The following is a 19,914-nucleotide window of genomic DNA, read 5'->3' as shown; positions in this document are numbered from 1 at the left end:
AAAGATGAGAGATGAGAGAGAGACGAGAGAGAGAAGAAGAGAGAGAGAGAGAGAGAGAGAGATGATGAGGAGAGAGAGAGAGATCGGGGAAGAGAGAGAGAGAGAGAGAGAGAGAGAAGTACACGGCGATAAGAAATCTACAGCAGATGCCCGGCCACCATTTCACTCGGTCGCTCGCTTAGAAATGTTTAAAAAAAAATCAAATTTAAAGCCTGCCTGCCATTCTGACAGATCTTCCCAGCTGTTCGTCGGAACAAGTGGAATGAGCGGGCGGATGGCGTAAAATGAGCAAGGCGAATGTAAGCAGCCTGCCCCATATGCAGTCACACATGCTGCTATTTCTGCACCTCTCTCATTTCACCAGCATCAGATATTAGAGCTGCGTTGGCTTGGGTAATTGACAGTTCAGATGTAGGCAAGGCCAAAAAAATTCCGTCGGCCCGCCTCGGCTGGGATCAAATTGTGTGCGCCAACCATAGATCGTTAAATTTCTGCGTGGGGCATAGGAAGCGAGGACTGCTGTAGACAATAAACCACGTCGAGTTCTGGAAACATTTATTGACCTCCAGTGCAACGCATAAATTTTACATGTGTATTGAAGTTTTATGTCACGTTTCAATTCATAGGCGGGTACGAACGCGTTTCGTTCAATATATTGACAACAGGTGCATGCAAGCGACATCGCACCACAGTGTATCATTAACTAGCTGCCATTTCTACGAGTAAGGACGAGAAGGGACACCAATATTCCGGAGATTTGCGTTACTAACTTTAAAGCACATGTCTTCATATAATTATTTTCACCAAAATGTACTTTTACGATAGCAATGTCTCATAACCGGCACCAATGAAATTATGGTCATAGGCATATTGACTTTAATTCGTACGGGCAGGATGGCATATTGCATATTTCCTTAACTATGTACACAGAACACCACTCATTTTTATCAGCCACTAGTACAGTATCACAGTGGACTGCTAATATGGCAAAGTGTCAATCAAAGTGTCAACAAACTCGCTGCGCTATAAATGGTTCAAAACAAGTGAGCACGACGAGCGGCAGCTAAAGAAATGGCGTCCACCGATTCAAGTAAACGAGAAGAAAACGGCCATGTTAACAATATTTTCACTTATTTCCTATAAAGTAAAATTTGGTACCTACCACAAGAAGCGCTCGTTATACTATTTGGACGTGTGATCAGTGTTTCCGCTCAGTATTTAAGCACGTCGACCATTTCTGTTCCAGAGACCAAAATAATCAAATCATTACACAGATGACTAAATAAGACGCCTTATAAGAGAGGTGTAGCGTGGTACAGTTGTTGAGGGAAGCCGTCGGATGATGGCGGGCGTCCAAGCTCGCACACAGCCATTCCAGAATCCAGAACTATTCACGCTTACGTAGCTATAACTCAGTCATAAAGCTGAGGATCTGCCTGGTCCTCTGCCCGAGCTTCTCAGATTGCCTCTGTATACCACGAAGCAGTAAAAAAAAATGCCAGACTGCAGTTATTTATGTGAAGACGCGGAAATTTATCGAGGTCGTGATTTTTGATTGTAACGAGAGGGGGTGAAATATTTTGTCCTTTTTTATTTTCTCTCTAACTTATCGTTTCCGACACTAAACAGTTAGCTTCGGTGTACAGTTTGGTGGCTTTCAAGGAAAGCAAAAGGAAGCACCGGAGAACCGTGAGCGATAAGACAATGAATCCCTGATCGTATTACTAGTTCCTGTCGATTATTAACTTCTGTTTGTAGCAATCTATGCATCCGATCGCACCTGCACGTCTTCGTCATAGCAGTTTGTGATTACACAATTGGTCGTTATAATGTTGGACTGGGTAATAGCTGTAAAGCAAGTAATTCGGATAAAAAGGCGAATAAATCATTTGTATCTCAAAATGTCTACAAGTGTCAAAATCTAAACTGTATAAAAAATCAGTTTACATTATTTAAGGTTGCATTCAAATTATCTTAAAAGAATATGATTTCCGATTAGTATTCAAGGGTGGTCAAGATTTCATCAACGCTTCGCAAAACCGGACAGTGAATGAATTTACCGGTGCGTGGTGGGCGTACTGTGCGTGTGGCAGCTGTGGTGCGTGCGTAAGTAGATTGAGATGCGTGGTGTAGCACATATGAAAACAATATCGTAAAAACAATTAGTCTTTTTCGTCCAGCCCAAGTTCTGCGCTGTTGCCACCGTCGCGTCATCTCACTCAACTATTGCTACCAACAGTGCTTTTATATAACAAACACGAAGTGCAAATATTTTCTTATACGAGGTGCTGAGTAGCACATGAAAGATGTCAGTCAATTGTGTCACGTGTCCCATGGGTAGATGGTCCAGTTTATTATGGCCAGCATTTATAGTGTACATAATATAGCAACACGGTTATGAGCACGAGTGTATGATATCATCCAACTCGGCCGCTGTGGGACCTGACTATGGAGTGCACACTCATCTCAGAGCTCAGGACATGACTACTGTGCGCGTGAGTTGGTTGTGCGTATAGTGCGATGTGCTGTGTTGTCATGTCGAGTGATTGGTGCCGACGGTCGTGTTTGTTTCTGTCTAGTCTGTTGTCTGTGTCTGTTTCTGTGTCTGTTGTGTTGCGTTATGTCTGTGTCTGTTTTCTGTGTCTGCTCGTGTCTGCGTCTGCGTCTGTGTTGTGCTGTGTTGTGATGTGCTGGGGGGTGTGCTATGGTGTATGTGCTGTGTCTGGCACTAGCGGATCAAGGCGGGGCAACAGGGGAACGTGCCGGGGCCCAATTTGGGCCACATTTAGAGATCTAATTATCAAAAATGCCGTAATTGGATCCAGCAAAATTTTGCTGTAACGTTGAAGTGATATGCGTTTCCCCTGCTGTTTCTTGCTGAATTTTGCTGTCAGGAAGGACCGTTTCCCTATTATACCGAACATTGCTCTGGGAATCTATTCTTTTTGAATGGTCAGAGTTGTAGCGAGTGAAAGGGCTTTCAAAAAATCAGTGATTAAAAATCCATGAAACTACTGATGAGCCACAGAGAACTGGTAACTCAGTATTCTCGCTATCGAAGTGACTTTTAAATTCGTTGAACACGATTAGAATACTCTCTGAAATTCAAGCTGAAAGTGCAGAAAAATAAAGACATAGGGCCCCACATGACTGCCCGGGCCCCCACAGATTGAGTACGGCCCTGGGGTTGGGGCTGTGCATGTGTCTGTGTCGGTGTCTTGGGCTGTGCATGTGCTTGTCTGTGTCTTGGGGCTGGAATGTATCTGTTCTTGTCTGGGCTGGGCATGTGTCTGTAGTGGGGCTGCCTGGGTCTTGCATGGTTGTGGCTTGTTGCATGTGTCTGTATCTGCGTCTGGGGTCGTGAAGTGTCTCCGTGTGTCTGGGTGGAGCTGTGCATGTGTCTGTGTCTGGGGCTGGGGCTGTGCATGTGTCTGTGTCTGGGGCTGGGGCTGTGCATGTGTCTGTGTCTGTGTCTGGGGCTGTGCATGTGTATGTGTCTGTGTCTGGGGCTGTGCATGTGTCTGTTTCTGTGTCTGCGTCTGTGTCTGTGTCTGGGTCCGCGAGTGTGTCTGTGTCTGGGGCTTGCATGTGTCTGGGTCTGGGTCTGTCGATGTGTCTGTGTCCACGTCTACCTCTCTTTTCGGCGTGAGTGCATGTGGGTGTACGCGTCTGTCTGTATATGCGTGTCTGTGTGTGCGTATGTGTGTGGGCGCGTGTGCGAGTGCGTGCGTGCGAGCGTGTATATACCACGTCGGTGTGACAAAAACGCACTGGTCCACGCGGTAACTAACCCCATCCATCTGCGACTCACTGCACACTGGCTGGTGACTTTGCCTGCAGTTGGACTGCAGTTATTTTATAATTTATGCCACACAGCCGATCAATATTCATCACTTCTCGGTTACCTGCGTGTCTGACTATACGCACAGAAGGCGCCTACCAGGCAAACCTAGTTTATCTCAAGCCGATGGTCAACCGGTCTGCACATAGAATCGACGTTTCTAATGCTAAAACCCATTAGGAAATCGAAACGTCTCTCAATCTTTGCCAGCGTATCCTCCCGGATACAGTGCAGCGGGTTGCTCTCAGTCTAAAATGCTACTAAACGTCTCGTAGTCGAGTCGCCCATTCGCGTTTTTAAGATTGCCTTCTGATTTCCCTCACTGCCAGACCATTCGCATAGCGCGTGTGGGGTTTATCAGCTCATCGATGTGCATCGGTCATTGCATAATTTATGTCAGACAGTGGATCAATATTACATTAGACTCGCTTGTCCGTTTAGTCACCTTTTGCTCTCCTTACAGGCAGTTCATTGACAGGCCATAGCAAAAAAATCTCCCCAGACCCCCACAAGTGCAAGCATTCTGCGGGTGCATTCTTAAAAACTGGATTATCACGGTAAAATAAGAGGTGTGTGTATAGATGTGTTCGGTGCTGTATCAGCGCGCGGGTACAGCTGATAAATCAGTCGTTTGTATTTGCAGTCAGACATCTATCTCTGTGCACGGAAAAACAGACTAGTAGGCCTACGCGGGGGTTTGCAGTGTTATTGGACAACCCCCCATGTGGCCGACGTCATATCAAACACCTGAGACCCTTGGCTTCATTGACTGCACATACAGCCTGGCATACACATACATACACACACACATACACATACATACACATACACATACATACACATACATACATACACACATAAACGTGTGTGTGTGCGTGCTGGCGTGCGTGCTTGTGTGCGCATGTGCGTGCCTGTAGTCGTCTGTGTGTGTCTTATTATTTACATAACTGTATGCACAATTTTGGGGTTTTAGCTCACTCCTACCTCGCATGATCTCATGTCTGAAGTATGCGTATGCGGCATTTACATATGAGCCATTGTTATCCTTCCTACTACACGTAATGACACGCAATCCTCACCGCTACATAGAATGGACATGCTACGCGTATACATGTACACCCAATCCCAATTCCATCTTCAACAGCCAGTGCTCACGCTCAATCTCACTGCAGAGCGTCTGAAACCAACCAGTTTTCGCCGCTGCTTGACCAACGTTCTGTATACAGTTCAAGAGAATGAGCAGCCGCCTTTATCACACAGCCATGTTGTATTGTAATCGCAAATAATCGCACATTCATGCTTAGTTTCTATCAATTTGTATTAGAAAGACGCCATGTGTTTTTTCGTCTGCGGTCGGCTACTGCCTGATGTGTTTGTATGTGTGCGTGCGTGCGTGCGGCGTGCGTGCGTGTGTGTGTGCGTGTGTATGTGTTTTTATTTTATTTCGGCAGATATGATAAGTCATATATTCCAAAAACCGGAGTCGACAAATTACAAAAATTAAAACAGGCTCACTGCTTTTGTGTGTGATATTAAGCTTCCGGCAAGTGATCAATACTGTGGTTTGATTAAAGCCCCCTCCCTATACACGAGGAAATGCAAAAACCGTCATGCCGCAAGTATTCACACAATTATTTGCTTGCTCGCGTTATTCAGCCTCGTTCATGTTTAGTAACTTGAACTGATTATCTTAATTAAGTCTTAATTACGCATTCATTAGCGCTCAATTGGATGAGTAAAAAGGAAACGAATAAATGTGGCAATGCGAGTCTGAATGTATTTAGGTGGATTCAGCTGTTATTAGATCCGAGTGACAAATACATGTATGTATACATGTGGTTCTTTCCGGGTATACAGAGATAAAACCACACACATACACATGCACACATGCACACATGCACACATACACATACATGCACACGCACGCATGTACACACATAAGCACCCGCACACACCCTCATAGCAAATGCACACACACGCACATACATGCACACGCACGCATGTACACACATAAGCACCCGCACACACCCTCATAGCAAATGCACACACACGCACATACATGCACACGCACGCATGTACACACATAAGCACCCGCACACACCCTCATAGCAAATGCACACACACGCACATACATGCACACACCAACATACGCACATACGGACGCATGCCTTAATTCTATGACTATCATAAGCACAGAAAGCAAAATTTACCATGCTACGGAGGTGCAAATTGGGCCAAAATGTTCAATTTACATAATTTTCAAAGAAGGGAAAAACATAAATTGACATGATTTCTCTCCTCTAAACGCTGCATTTCTATTAACTCGAGAGCAACGCCGACTGCCAGTCATGTGTACGCCGCGAATAAGCCATGACGAGAACACTCCGACTACACCCATATCGACAGCGTCTGGGGGTCCGGCTGACCCACCCGATGTGTTACGCAACAAAAAAGCAGGTTCCTACCTCGTCGTCCGCCATCGTGCTTCGTGATTGATTGGCCGCTGGTCGTTAGGCAGCCGCCGATGCAGACGACTAATGATTTTAATCACGCGGTGTCACTTTCGCACACACTCTGGCCCTCACCCAGATGCACGCCTGCCTAAACATGTTCCTTGAGACCCAGGGTACTAATCAGTCGGACGTATAATGAGCGCCACAAACCCACAATCAATCGCAGAAGTCTCGACAACGCGGCTAACCACGACTGAGCTGAGAACTCGACTTTTACAAAACAGCAAAGAGTTCGTTGCCGTGGTTACCAGACAAAATCAAAGCTGCTTTTCGAAAACCGAGTGACTGGAGGAAAATTGGGATCCTGAAATAGGAAAAAATCGATAGAAAAGTGGATTTAATTTCACAGTCGCCAGCTGGCCACTTCCCTTTGGGAGTGATGGAGTGACGGAATGCTGGCGAGATTTAATTGATTTAATTAACAAATAATTAACTGGCTTCCGCATTAGACGCGCTCAGCGAAGATGTCGCGTTAAATATCCAGTCATTTACAACAGGGAACAATTGGAAATCTTGAAAAAAAACGGCCAGCCTTCCGCACATATTAATTAAAAATGATAAATTATGCATGTGATACAAATCATTATAGTTACTCAATGTTTTGATGACGTGTATGTTAGGTAAAACGCAATTGCAAATTTCTTATCACCTTAATGCACAAGAGGTCATAAGCCTTTTCCGCACAACCACACAGGTCACATGAGGCGGTAAAGCGTAATCTTAATTAATATACATATATATTATTCCTTGAAATCTACTGAATGACAACAATTTATTGTCAATTTGACAAACGACAAAGCGTGTTTTATCAATAATAGCTATCTGTAATCTTACATCCTTATCAGGTAATTGCGAAAAATAAAAAATGCATATGAACAACAATTAGTAATTTGTACCTTAATGATATTACATGATTAAAACATATTTAATGTTTTATCATTAAATTCAGAAGCAATTGCCCTATTTAAAGTACATGTATAATAAATTTGACTATTAAATATTATTTCGGATATTATAAAAAATGCTATTTTTTACAATTGCCGTATCATAGCTTTATCTACTGCTCATGGCTGTCACTGTGCGTCCTAGTGTCGCACAATGGCGGGTTATCAGCTCATATGGTGCAGTCAGCGAGCTTTATGATGGAGTCGCTTTCTATTTTGATTATTACTAAACTGTAAGAGTTAGGAAGTAACGCAACTAATGCAAAATATCACTAAATAACTATGGACCCTTCGACTGTATGGTTTTGATTTAAATTTGTAACCCACTACGTATACATATATGACGAACGAAAAGAGACATTGAAACCAAAAGTCAACTGCCATTCTAGTGATTCTATCTCAAACCAGAGTGATAAAAACGTCAAGGATTCGGCTAGAATTTGATGTTGGCGAATATTTCCTTTTGAGATTACAGATCCGAGGTGTTGGAAGACTGATAACTGTTCATGCGGGGAAGGAAGCCCTACAAAGCTTAAAATTTCCTGAGCGAAATAGCGACTTTGTAAATAAATCTCCCGCTCCAGTGATATGGGTCTAAAGCCTAAGCTGTGACAAGATGCATGCACTGAAGCCTGCCATGTCTGCATGACCAATGTTCAGTGAACTTCAGCAGTTCGAACCAGAGCTGTGAGGTCCAGTGTGTTACTACCGTGACTGTTTTAAGGGTTCGTTGCAGAATCAGTGAACAGATATTCTGGTAGCATTTAGCAATGGGTGCATTAAATGTACAATATAAATCACTTGCAGAAAACACGTGTTGCAATTAAAAGACATGAACGCCGAATGATTAGCCATTAGAAGCATTATAACCTAGCTAAATCTATTGCGAATGTAATAGGCAATATATTATGCTGGCCCGTTGTTAAACTACATTTGAATTAAAATAAATACAAAAACTGCAACCAACTCTATGATGTTGTAGTATTAAAACCAAATAGGCAAGCATGAGGAACAATTCCGCTAGTAGCGTCTATACACGAAGCTCTAACCCTCATAATAATACTAATTACTGAAGTTCTGACCATACCCATAATGCTGAACACTGAAGTTCTGTCTATATACACCTAAAATACTAATCAATGAACTTCTGACTATACCTAAAATAATAATCATTGATCATGAAGTTCTGACCATACCTATTACACAGACCTTACTGAAGTTCTGACTATACCTAAAATACTAATCATTGAAGATACCTTAATGCTGATCATTAAGCTCTGACCATACCTATAATACTGACCTTACTGAATATTGCTCTATACCCATAGTACTGATATTACTGAAGCTTGCACTCTAACCATAGTACAGATCTTACTGAGGCGTGCACCCTAATTACAATACTGTTCCTACTGGAGCTTAGACCCTAACCATAATATAACATCATCAGCTAGGGCACAACTATACATAAGACTGACGAACTCCGCTCTGGGTCATATCCACAGCCTACTGGTTGGACGCTAGTAAATGATACACTATTCACGTGGATGCGTTAAGCAGATTTCCTACGGATACATTTGCGCTCACACAGACACGGTGCTGTGATCTGCAACAAGAGCCGAGTGCACAATGTGTTCTCTTACCTATAACACGATTCCAAGGTAATCATATAATCACCACAAAAAGTCAACATTACGAGCTGGTGTTGCACTCATCCCTAAGATGTGCAATTTCAGCATGGAACCACTTTATTTGTTCTTATTTCTGCCGCATGCAAATTATCTCTATTTTGCCGATTTTTCTTCCGCTAACAACGTGTTTACCCGGTCTGGAGACGTAACCCTCGAATTTTGCAAGGCATTTGCCAGCCGCGAAACTACACAGGATCGGTTTTATTAGCTAGGCGTGAGGTAAGAGTAATAAGATGGGAAGCATAACAGCTGAAAATGCCTTTTTCAAGCAGGCATAATGGGCTTATGATGTGCAAATGAGCTTTCAAAACAGGCATAGGCTTCTTCAGTTACTGATTTTTGTCAGCTTTTTCCATCTCGTCGCCAGATTTGTGCAGATTGACGAGTGACATAAAAGCAAATAGGTAGGCATGACACAATTCCGAACGCTACGAAAACTTGTACGTGGTACACGCATGACCAGCTCATGCAGACACAGCTGCGTGCACGCGCATGCACCCACCCACGCACCCCCGCGCGCATGCACAAACACACAAACGCGCACACGCACGCACACGTAGCATAGAATCGTGAGTGTATTTTTGACATCTCTTCCCTCTTTTTTCCCAGAATTACAGAAAATTACTCTTCACTTATAACTTCACTATTATCACAATAGAGTAATTATTAAAGATGAAAATACAGTGAAATTAACACCGATATAACATGAATACGAAGCAATAGTCTGCGTTCATTCCACACATGCCAATGAGGACTTCCGTGAAAATATGCTACGTTTGTGGAGAAACGGCAATGTTTTTAATAATGTTTATTGTAATTAATAACACTACGCTGAACGTCTCTGCTCACTAAATTACTAAAGATTATTTTTTACCCTAATCCATGTGAATGATTGAGTAGCTAATAATTTTATGATAGACTTTTCACTAATGTTTATTTAGGTTTTTATATGTCTAGGGCAAAACATTTTACGTGTAGCTCATTTATCCTAATGAATAATTTTTTATGAATATTAACTGCGCATGATTGATCCGAGAATGTGATTGGCCCAAAAACACGTTTATAAACACCTGTTTTAGTGAAAGCATCCACGGCGAAACCTCATCCTCCATACCCACGCTCATGAAGCAGAGAACTAAATTACTAAGAACTTAGAATTACCAAGAAATTACTAAGAAGCACTATATTATAGGAAAAAGATGTGATTGCGCCAATGACACCACTTTTGCAACGACAGGCTTTTTGAATCATGCGTCTTTTAATCACTTGTAATTTAACGAAGCTAGCGCGCATTGTTGCATGAGTGGGCTATATACTTAGATGATACGATGTAGACTGACTCCCAATGTTAAGGTCCATATGACCGAACCCTCAAGGTTGATACACAACGACGCATGGAGCTAGTCTAGGTACAGTAAATGATTCCTTTCACTAGTTACAGTAAATTAAAGGTCTAACGAAACAATGAAGCACAAGCACGCATGCAACTGTGTAAGTCGCCCATAACAAATACATATTGTAACTCGGTATTTTTTATTTCGCTTTAGTTAATTCGTGTAAATTCAAAGATGGTAAAGAGGAACGACCTCCTATGACCTACAGTTAAGGAGCATTTTTGGCTTCATTTAGCAATAAATGATTGTTGTTTTTTGCCTCCGCCGACCTCCTGTGACATCCAGCGACCTCAAGAGGCCAACGGTACCAATCCCACGACACTCTCGGATCACGTTACCCCATATCAGAGATGCCAACACATATTTAAAGCAATCTGTAGTTTCTGGCCATCAAATTAGTAGTTCGAGGGTCACGTAGTGACCCGAGTTTGCTAAAGAAGTCCGGCATGCCCCCCGGAAATTTTTTTGATTCTGAGATGAAATTTCCTGCATTCTGATGGTCAAAAATTACAATAAATCGAAAAAAAATGTCAACATTTTTTTTTCTTTCCGATCACAGTGAAATTCGTAGTTTGATACAAACTGGTCGTAGTGGTGCAAAGGGAATAGAAATTCGTATAAAATACGGATAAATCGTAGTGGTTGGCATCTCTGCCATATGGATAAATATTCAGCCCCGTGACCAACCGTTTTGTCGGAACAATCACCGGAAATGTTAGTATAGATAGCATCATAAAATAATGTGCCGAGTTGAACCCTCTAACGATATACTTTGGCGAAAAGTGGCTCCTATGTAGAAGCACTGCCAGTTATCAGCATCTGGCAATTAAATAGATGTAATAACAACACCGTTACACGGATGTGATACATAGTGCGAAACCAAGACGAAATTGCCGGAAAAGAAGGTGAGAAAGTAGGGAGGCGAGACAACGAGGGAGAGAAAGAAAGAGGGAGAGAAAGAAAGAGGGAGAAAGAGATTTGGATACAGGTAAGGAAGAGAGGCTAGTAAAAGATAAAAATGGGAATGAGAAAGTAAAAGAAGAGTGACCCACACGAGAGAGCGAAAGAGGGAGGCAGTAAGCAAAATGGAGAGAGAGAGAGAGAGAGAGAGAGAGAGAGAGAGAACGAGAGAGGGGGAAAGGGGCGGGGTAAGAGAATGAGAAAGAGAGCAGTCTAAGAAAAACATACTGAGTAGAAAGTGTGAGTAAAGTACAAGGGTCGGCGAGACAGACAAGAGGAGAGAGAAAGAGTGATGCGTGGATAAAGGGTCCGAGTCAGAAGAGAGTGAGACAGAAGGAATGACAATGGGTAATGAGAGACAACCATATAGTTACTCAGCAAGAGATGCCACGCCCTCTACAAATACTCAGTTTGCTCCCGTCAACGAAATACTTAAAATTTTAATTGCCAAATTAATAAAAGTTTTCTTTACAATTGTTATGCTGTCTTCTACACACCATTAGGCCTGTTTTATTGTACTGTACCAGGGTCCACATTGGCGTTTATAGCTGCACTACATAATATATCAAGCCACTATTCCTAAATTGTTTACTTTGGGGTTTCCATCGATATCATATGACTCATATAACAATTTTAATTAGAAATGCTTTATATATATAGATTTCAACGTCGTAACAAAGCTGTGTAACAAAGAGTGCAATGGGAGGTAATTGTCGCACCCAACATATCTACATAGTATACGCAGCCGATGAAGAAATGGACGACAACGCTGATGTTAATGACACCTTTATATAAGCGTGGCTTCTAATACAAGCCAGCGTGGGCATAGGTACTAACTACCGAAGTCGGCGGCAGCTAATGCACTCGTTAATCAATAACATTTCCATTAAAGTTTCATCAGACCACCCCCTGCAGAAACAGGTGCTGACTGACACAAGAGGGTCGGTAAAATGCAAAAAAAACAATCGCAATTAAATTTATATGACGTAAAGGTTTGAGCACAAAACGGCCCTGCCAAGGTCATGCACATTTGAATTTCGCCAGGCTTTGACAGGTCCAAAGCGGATTCCAGAATGATCCAGGATACTTGTGCGTGCGTGCGTGCGTGCGTGAGGGTCTACGTGTCTGTGTGGCAGGGACCCGTTGTCAAAAACACCACAAATAGTTATATCTACACAATAAGCAGAATGTTGGTGCGTTGCTCACCAAACTCCTCATGAACTACCGGACCGATTCTATCTCTCTCCGTGCTACGGAGACTGTGCAAGTACACGGGGTTAGGGTAAAGAGATTTTTATTAGCGACGTCAAAATTCGGATGAACACAGAAAAGCCGAATCAGCCAATAAAGTAACAGATTTGCGGGAAACCGGCTAACATCAGTTTGTTGCCCTAGTGACAACAGTACCGTGGAGCCTAAAGCCCGGCGCACACGTGAGTAAAATGATGCATGCGTCAAAATACTCACGCGAAATATTTTCAGCGTGCGCCGCACACGTGAGTAAAATTACTCAAGGTATAAGTGGTAATGTAGATCACGTGACTGTGCGCAGCCAATACTGGGCGCAGTCATCTTTAAAATGATTTAAACGCATGCGCTGTGAGTACAAGTGTTGAGTAAATTTACGCAGCTAGCGCGCACACGTTGAGTATTTTGACGCATGAGTCAAAAATTATCAAACATGTTTGATATTGAGTTTCTTGATGCATGCGTCTGAAAACTCAACGAAAATCCGGCGCACACGTGAATATTTTGACGCATGAGTCAAAAATTATCAAACATGTTTGATATTGAGTTTCTTGATGCATGCGTCTGAAAACTCAACGAAAATCCGGCGCACACGTGAGTATTTTGACGCATGCATCATTTTACTTGATTAAAATTACTCACGTGTGCGCCGGGCTTAACGTTCACTAGAAGAGAAACAGACACGTGAGCATCATGCAACGTTCGTCTATATCTGAGAAACTATTCGTCGGTATGCTACATTTTCAGAACATCCTTCGTTTGCACATTAAGTTAATTAATTTTTTATTAGACCACAACATTTGCTCTCCATACTGTATATACCCATATATTTTATTAGTAATAATAACACGATAAATATATAGTTAGACCTTTTAATATACGATAACGACTTTAATCAATCTATACTATTTGCCTATCTACTTATCGTTCTACTATTGCATGAGTGTAATATTTAAATATGGTTTAGTTGCATAAGATAGATTAAGCTAAGTCAAAAAATCTAGTTTGTCTGTGATATTTATATATCGTTTAGTAGTGCACCGTTCGATAGATGACGCTTTATTATAATATAGTGTGCCTTCAATATATTGTTTATTATTTTGTTTATTATTTATGGGTTTTAGTCCGGCAGCATACGATAGGTAAAGGTTCATTATAATACTTTATTCCTCCAATAGAGTTAGTCTCACAGCATACGATACACAAAACTATGATATATATAATATTTTCTGCGAAAACAGCCAAAAAACTAATATCGTTTACCAAAACGCGTTAAATTACTTCCAATTTATTGATTGTAAAATTACAGTATTAGTTGACGCAGTATTTCTGTTTTGCTTTGTTTTGACACATGTCAATATCATAGTTTGGTCACGAAATGAACCCAGGCAACGCTGGGCACCCAGCTAGTAATATCATAAGTATAAAATGGCATAACTATATATAAATGTTCCGCGTTTAAAGTCAAAAGTCATGACATTTCAGACTTATAACAGTCACAAGCGTTTACGATGTGTCTGACAACAAGCCTTTCGTTTGCGAGTTATTCAGTTTACCTCACTGTCAATTGACGTCATACGCACCACCCACATGGTTACGAACGCCCACCAGTAGCCTCGTGGCACTGTTCGTTTGTGTAATTTCTCGTACACAGTTTCGTATGTGCCTTACCGTGCCTACCCGATAAGGTGTGCTTTTCCATGAGGCCCTTAATGCATTTGTTAGGCATTATCTGCAGCTAGAAACTCTATGAGGCATTTGATCTGCTCTATACTTCCGATTACACACAGAGGAATATGACGAACGAGCCTATTTACGTAATGTTTATGTGGTGCTTTTGTAGTCTCTGTCCCCGAAGACGTACATATTCATAGACTCGAGTATAATAGTGAAACAGACCTGATGTCATTTTAGCACCATTACATGCGACTGATATATCATAAAGGTTCTCACTGTCAAAGCTACTGTGAAAAATATGTAGTATGCTGGTTTATTGTGAGAAACCCCCCTTGTGTCGTCACGTAGTAATAGATGTGAGAGCGATATTGAGTGGTTGTCTTTTATCTGGTCGCAATTTAAGACGGTATTCCTCATCTGAAATCTGCCGAATACGAAATCTAGCATTGGACAATAGATATATCTACTAGGGAGTTGGGAAATGACATCGGGTCAGGTGAACAAAACGACACCCTACACAGCACACATAGTGTTATTGTGAACATACCTGTTCCTGATATCCATTTCTCATGTATCTTGACATCTGCTGCAAAAAAAGATCAAACAACATTTTATTATCTGCAAGTACATGATCATGCAGAGGAAACGCACTGTACAGAACTAACACCTACTAGTATCTCAGAGAAAAATTGGTTTCCATGAATAAAATAATACGATTTATGTAACGCTGGCTAGGTAGCATAAATGCAAGTTGTCTAAAACATGGGCTTTTAGTACAAATTTATTACATAAAGTCGATCCTTCTACGTAATTTCTGTTACATTTGACAAAGGCAGCTTTATCAGCGGCAACGACCGTCAATTAAATTGAATGCGTGTATAGTTTATTTCAGAAATGCTCAGCACTTCAGCTGCATAACAAGTAGTCCCTGCACTGCACAGTTCTTTCATTGGGTAAAGTTCTGCGAAGTGCTGTTCATGTTCTACTCGCTCGTGAGAATATGAAATCATATGTGAATGTGATGCAAGATAGAATTCTACGTTTACTCGCGGCTTCTCCACTAACTAACGCAGATGGGGTCGTTGTCGTATCAGGTACTACAGATATGTACCCGAGGTAGTTTTAGGTTGTTTAGTATTATGTCTATATTTTTATATGAGGTATGTTTATGGTTAGGGTTAGGGTTAGGGTTAGGGTTAGTGTTAGGGTCATATCTGTAGTACCTGATACGACAACGACCCCTTGAGCCTAACTAACGCCAACGATTTGCAGCCATCTTTCTACATATGCAAGTTCGTATACATAGGAGCACATACAACAGTAAAATAAATACCCCCCCCCCCGCCGCCGCGCGCGTATGCGTACATGCACGGTCGATCTTCAAAACTCGACGTCAGTTCTTGTTCGCGGGTCATATCGGCAACGTTTGGTTTAATAATGAGTCAAGCAGCACATTAGAGTAATTACAGCGGCTTATGTTTCCTTGCGAATCCTGCGCGGCTCTATCGCAGTCAGCTCTCACTGCCTGCTCCGCGCAGCGCTCCTACAGTCTCTCATTGCGATATGTCCGGGTTCAGACAGACGAGAGCGTCTACAATTAGCAGAGCCTTAATCTCCTTCGACTTGGAGTGCACGTAATACGATGGAAATGGAAAACGCGCCCGACTCGGCTCTTGCTCGTCGTACCAGCGCGGCCGTATTAACTCCTTCCATCGGCTTGTATTTCTCGCGGGGCGCAACAGCTCTCGCTAGCACGGTTTTGGGCGGCAGCGTTCAAGGTTAGACGTCAGGGTCTGCCTGTCTGTCTCTGTTGGCTGGGAGCTGCTGCTGGCGCTGCTACCGTTAATTACAGCAGCAAGCTCAGCTCGTATGTGTTGGTAGATGCGTGCACGCGCGGGCAGGCGTGCGTGCGTGCACGGGAATGCATGCACGTGCGCGCGTGTGTGTGCGTGCGTGTGTGTTTGTGTGTGTATGTGGGTGGGTGCGCGTGTGTGCGTGCGTGTTCGTGTGTGTGTGTGTGTGTGCGCGCAACTGCATGTGCGTGTGTGTGTGCAACTGCGTCTGTCCAAGGGGTGCGTTGCTTGCGTAAATGCGAGTGGGCACGCGTGTTTATGCGTGCGTTTGTGCGTAAGTGCGTAGCTTCCTGCGTGCGTGCGTGCGTGCGTGCGTGCGTGCGTGCATGCATACGCACACGCGTACTTGCGTGTGTGGGAGTGTAGTGTGGTAGTATGTCTACATGTATGCGCGCTCTCTAAAGGTATAACCACAGCAGAGAGCATATGATAGAAATTGATGTTTGAGGTAATTCCTCTCACATTGAGGAGAGAGGGGGTTGCGCATGGAGAGAACAAAAGTGTATGGGAGAGGGGGTGTGCAAAAAATGTAAGAAATGATAGAGCTAGGAGAAGAGGCCACGTTCGTGCGTGCGAGCGTGTGTGCGTACACACGGGTGTAATGGTGCAAAGCAAGCAAGATATGAAGACGGAGAGAGAGAGAGAAAGAGAGAGAGAGAGAGAGAGAGAGAGAGAGAGAGAGAGAGAGAGAGAGAGAGAGAGAGAGAGAGAGAGAGAGAGAGAAAGAGAGAGAGAGAGAGAGAGACTATGTACGCGCATACGTACGTCATACATTACAATCTCCTTACTAGAGAGAGTTTGTCTGAGTTCCATTTCTCATCAATGATGAAATCATTATAATTTAATCAAAATTATGTATATATATATTCGACACTCGGAAAATGAATTTACGAGAATTCAAAATAGTTTATACAATGTTTATTGTACCTACCTATATTGATGAAATAAGAACACACAGACAGACGATCAAAATTGCAGAACCGATATATGATTAATAAGGATCACGATATACACTTTTCTTAAGAGTCTTGCATGTCTTCTTCACTCTCCCCCCTCCCGATACCCCACACATGCACGTACGCACGCACGCACGGACGCGTCTTTCTCTTCCCCCTCTCCCTCTATCTCTCTCTCTTCATTGAAGCACACCATAACACACACGCCGGCGACGCACACGACACACACACACACACACACCAACACATCACACACACAACAACACAACACACACACACACACAACCACGCGTACACACATACTCTCTATTCTCATCGCGTTATCCTTTGATTCAGTCGCTTTGTTTTCAATACCCTGCAGACTTCGGTATCTCTCCCTTCTTCGCTTCCGCTTACACTCAATTGCCGCTTGGCACTGCGTAGATCTCTGTACATGTGACTAAACGACTTGACATACACTAGTGACGCATCTGTTGCCAAAGCTTGCACTATCGTGAACAAATCCTTCTGCTCAGACGGATGTCGCACCCCGGAAAGCAGTCTTATTGGCCATTCTGCTCTCAAACATGACTTTTTTTCGATCCAACGGAGTTTGTATTACCGAAATTTTCAAGCGTTCGCTGCTGGTACGGAAGTCCTGGTGAGAGAAAACGCAGTAAATATGTCTGTCAACATCAGTCAATCTTGTTTTGGCAGAAGGCTAGCTCGTTCCTTTACAGGTATCGAATCATAATAAAGCTTAAAGACTCAACACGATTCTGCAAACTCCTAAACCCATTTGCAGCGCCCTACAAGATTTTGTCAATATGACTATCCCTGTTTGCTGTAGCATTATACGCTCGAAAATGGCCTTTCTGTTCCCGCTCTGCTTGTAAAAGCCTGTAAAAGGTTGCAAGAGCCGCAACAGACTAAGACGGTCGCAAGTATGACACAGACTAACATAATCAAAATTGCGCGGAACATAAAAGTTGCTATAGGGAACTCGCGGTCGTTACTTCTAGTCGTTTCCTATAACACGAGGGCCCACTGCCTGTGTCCACTGCAATCGTCGAGCGGCGCAAGGAACCAAACTTGAAATTTTCAGCTCTTTCCACATCACTTAATTGGGTAGCATATAATACAGAGCGAGCGCGCCCTATATCTGCTTCACTAATCAATAACGGACGTACTCACTCGCGATATCACTTATCGGTCGTTTACTCTCACACGCGGCCATATCGCCCATGGAAAAAGGCCCGGCGCTTTGACATCGTGAAGTAAAGCGACGCTTTACATTTGCGCCCACTTACATCTGGACTAATCTTTTTCTCTAATATGAAAAATCAGCAATGTGATTCGCTAAAACGAACTCTACAAACGGGAAGAGTCATTTTTTACGCAGAGCGCCAGTAAATGATGACCTGATTACTCGCTGGCGTGCACTAAATCTTCCGCCTCATTTCGCTAATATTTCCTCTCCCATCCTTTATTACTATTGCGTTGACTCGATACATTTAACCGCATAATCATATGGCTGTTTCGGCACTAATACACAACCTGCCTCGGAATCTACATGTGGATAGTGAGTGGATGCGGCCACCGCCGGAGACGGGCAATTCCTCCACCCTTTCACACCTATCATATCATATTATCAGCTTTCCGTTCCTTCTCCAGCCTTCTCCGCACTTCTCCCCCGTCTCTCTCTCTCTCTCGTCATCCTCTCTCTCTCCCTCTCCTTATCCCTCAGTCTCTCTCCGCTCTTCTCGATCACACCCTTCTCGGTCTTCTATCAGTCCGCATTCTATATAATTTTTATTGTCTGCTCCTCCGCCTCCTCGCCCTGCCATCTCATCTTCTCCTTTCCCTCTTCTTCTATAACATTACAGGCCTCAACTGCGGGCGCAATATGCAGAGTCATTGCAACACGAAAATTATGATCTCGTGCTGTTAAAATATGCACTACACGCGCCGAGAAATCGCGAAGCACAACTTTATAAAACATTATTGCATGTGTCAAGAGCGTATTAAGAAGCTTGATGGATGTGAAAGCGCGGCTTATTATTAACGTGCGACTTCGCATGCTCACTCCCGCTGATAGGGTCTATTGTCCCCCGAGTATCTGCGCGAACGTACGCCTGGGTACGACGGTCCGGTATACCTGGAACGGTATACCGGACCGTAACCCCTGAGTAACTATCGGTATTGGTAAGGATTAGGGAGTAGGCGTAGCGACTCCATAGACTCGTAGTGGAGTAGGCGAGTACGGTTCCGGCAATATTAGATACTACCAAGGGTACCGTTTCGGTATGACCGGACCGTACCCAGGGTACTTCGCGGCAGTTACCCTGGGGACATAGGACACCCAGACCCCCTCTCAGCCTCACTGGAAAGGAATAGAATATCACTAATTTCTCATCTGAATGAAATAAATTACCTCTAATGCGGTATTAGCACGCTGGAAAACCCTACGAATTACCTATAGTATCAGTTGCATTTACTGAAAACTGCTCATTTGTTTTGCCTAGCAATAATTCACAGCTCAAACTCGACAGCGAAACCGGATTCAACTAGTTTCCGAATTACGTTTCCTCTCAGATCGGAATGCGAAATGGAAATCACCCAATCTCCGAGACAGGCAAAAATTAAAATTAAAAAGTAAAATTAAAAAGTAAAATTCAAATTTAAAATTGATTAATTAATAAAAAAATAATTAATTAAATAATTAAACATAAGGACCATAGATCGGTAGCCCATCCCCTGTGGGTTTTCGGACTAGTGGGCTTTCGGACTAGTGGGTTTTCGGACTAGTGGGTTTTCGGACTAGTAGGCTTTCGGACTATTGGGCCGTCGGACTAGCGAGC

General features: G+C 43.0%; 1 long non-coding RNA gene across 1 annotated transcript in view; it reads right to left on the bottom strand.

Moving 5' to 3' along the window:
• LOC106821434 overlaps positions 1-19,914 on the bottom strand; it is a 99,344-nt gene that overhangs the window by 51,386 nt on the left and 28,044 nt on the right. Inside the window, exon 2 of the long non-coding RNA XR_001395732.1 lies at positions 14,813-14,851. This is a non-coding gene — a long non-coding RNA (uncharacterized LOC106821434). The remainder of the gene's footprint in view (positions 1-14,812; positions 14,852-19,914) is intronic.

This window comes from Priapulus caudatus, unplaced genomic scaffold (assembly GCF_000485595.1).
Source record: "Priapulus caudatus unplaced genomic scaffold, Priapulus_caudatus-5.0.1 Scaffold73, whole genome shotgun sequence".
Classification (NCBI taxonomy): domain Eukaryota; kingdom Metazoa; phylum Priapulida; class Priapulimorpha; order Priapulimorphida; family Priapulidae; genus Priapulus; species Priapulus caudatus.
This window is presented reverse-complemented; position numbering and strand designations above follow the sequence as displayed.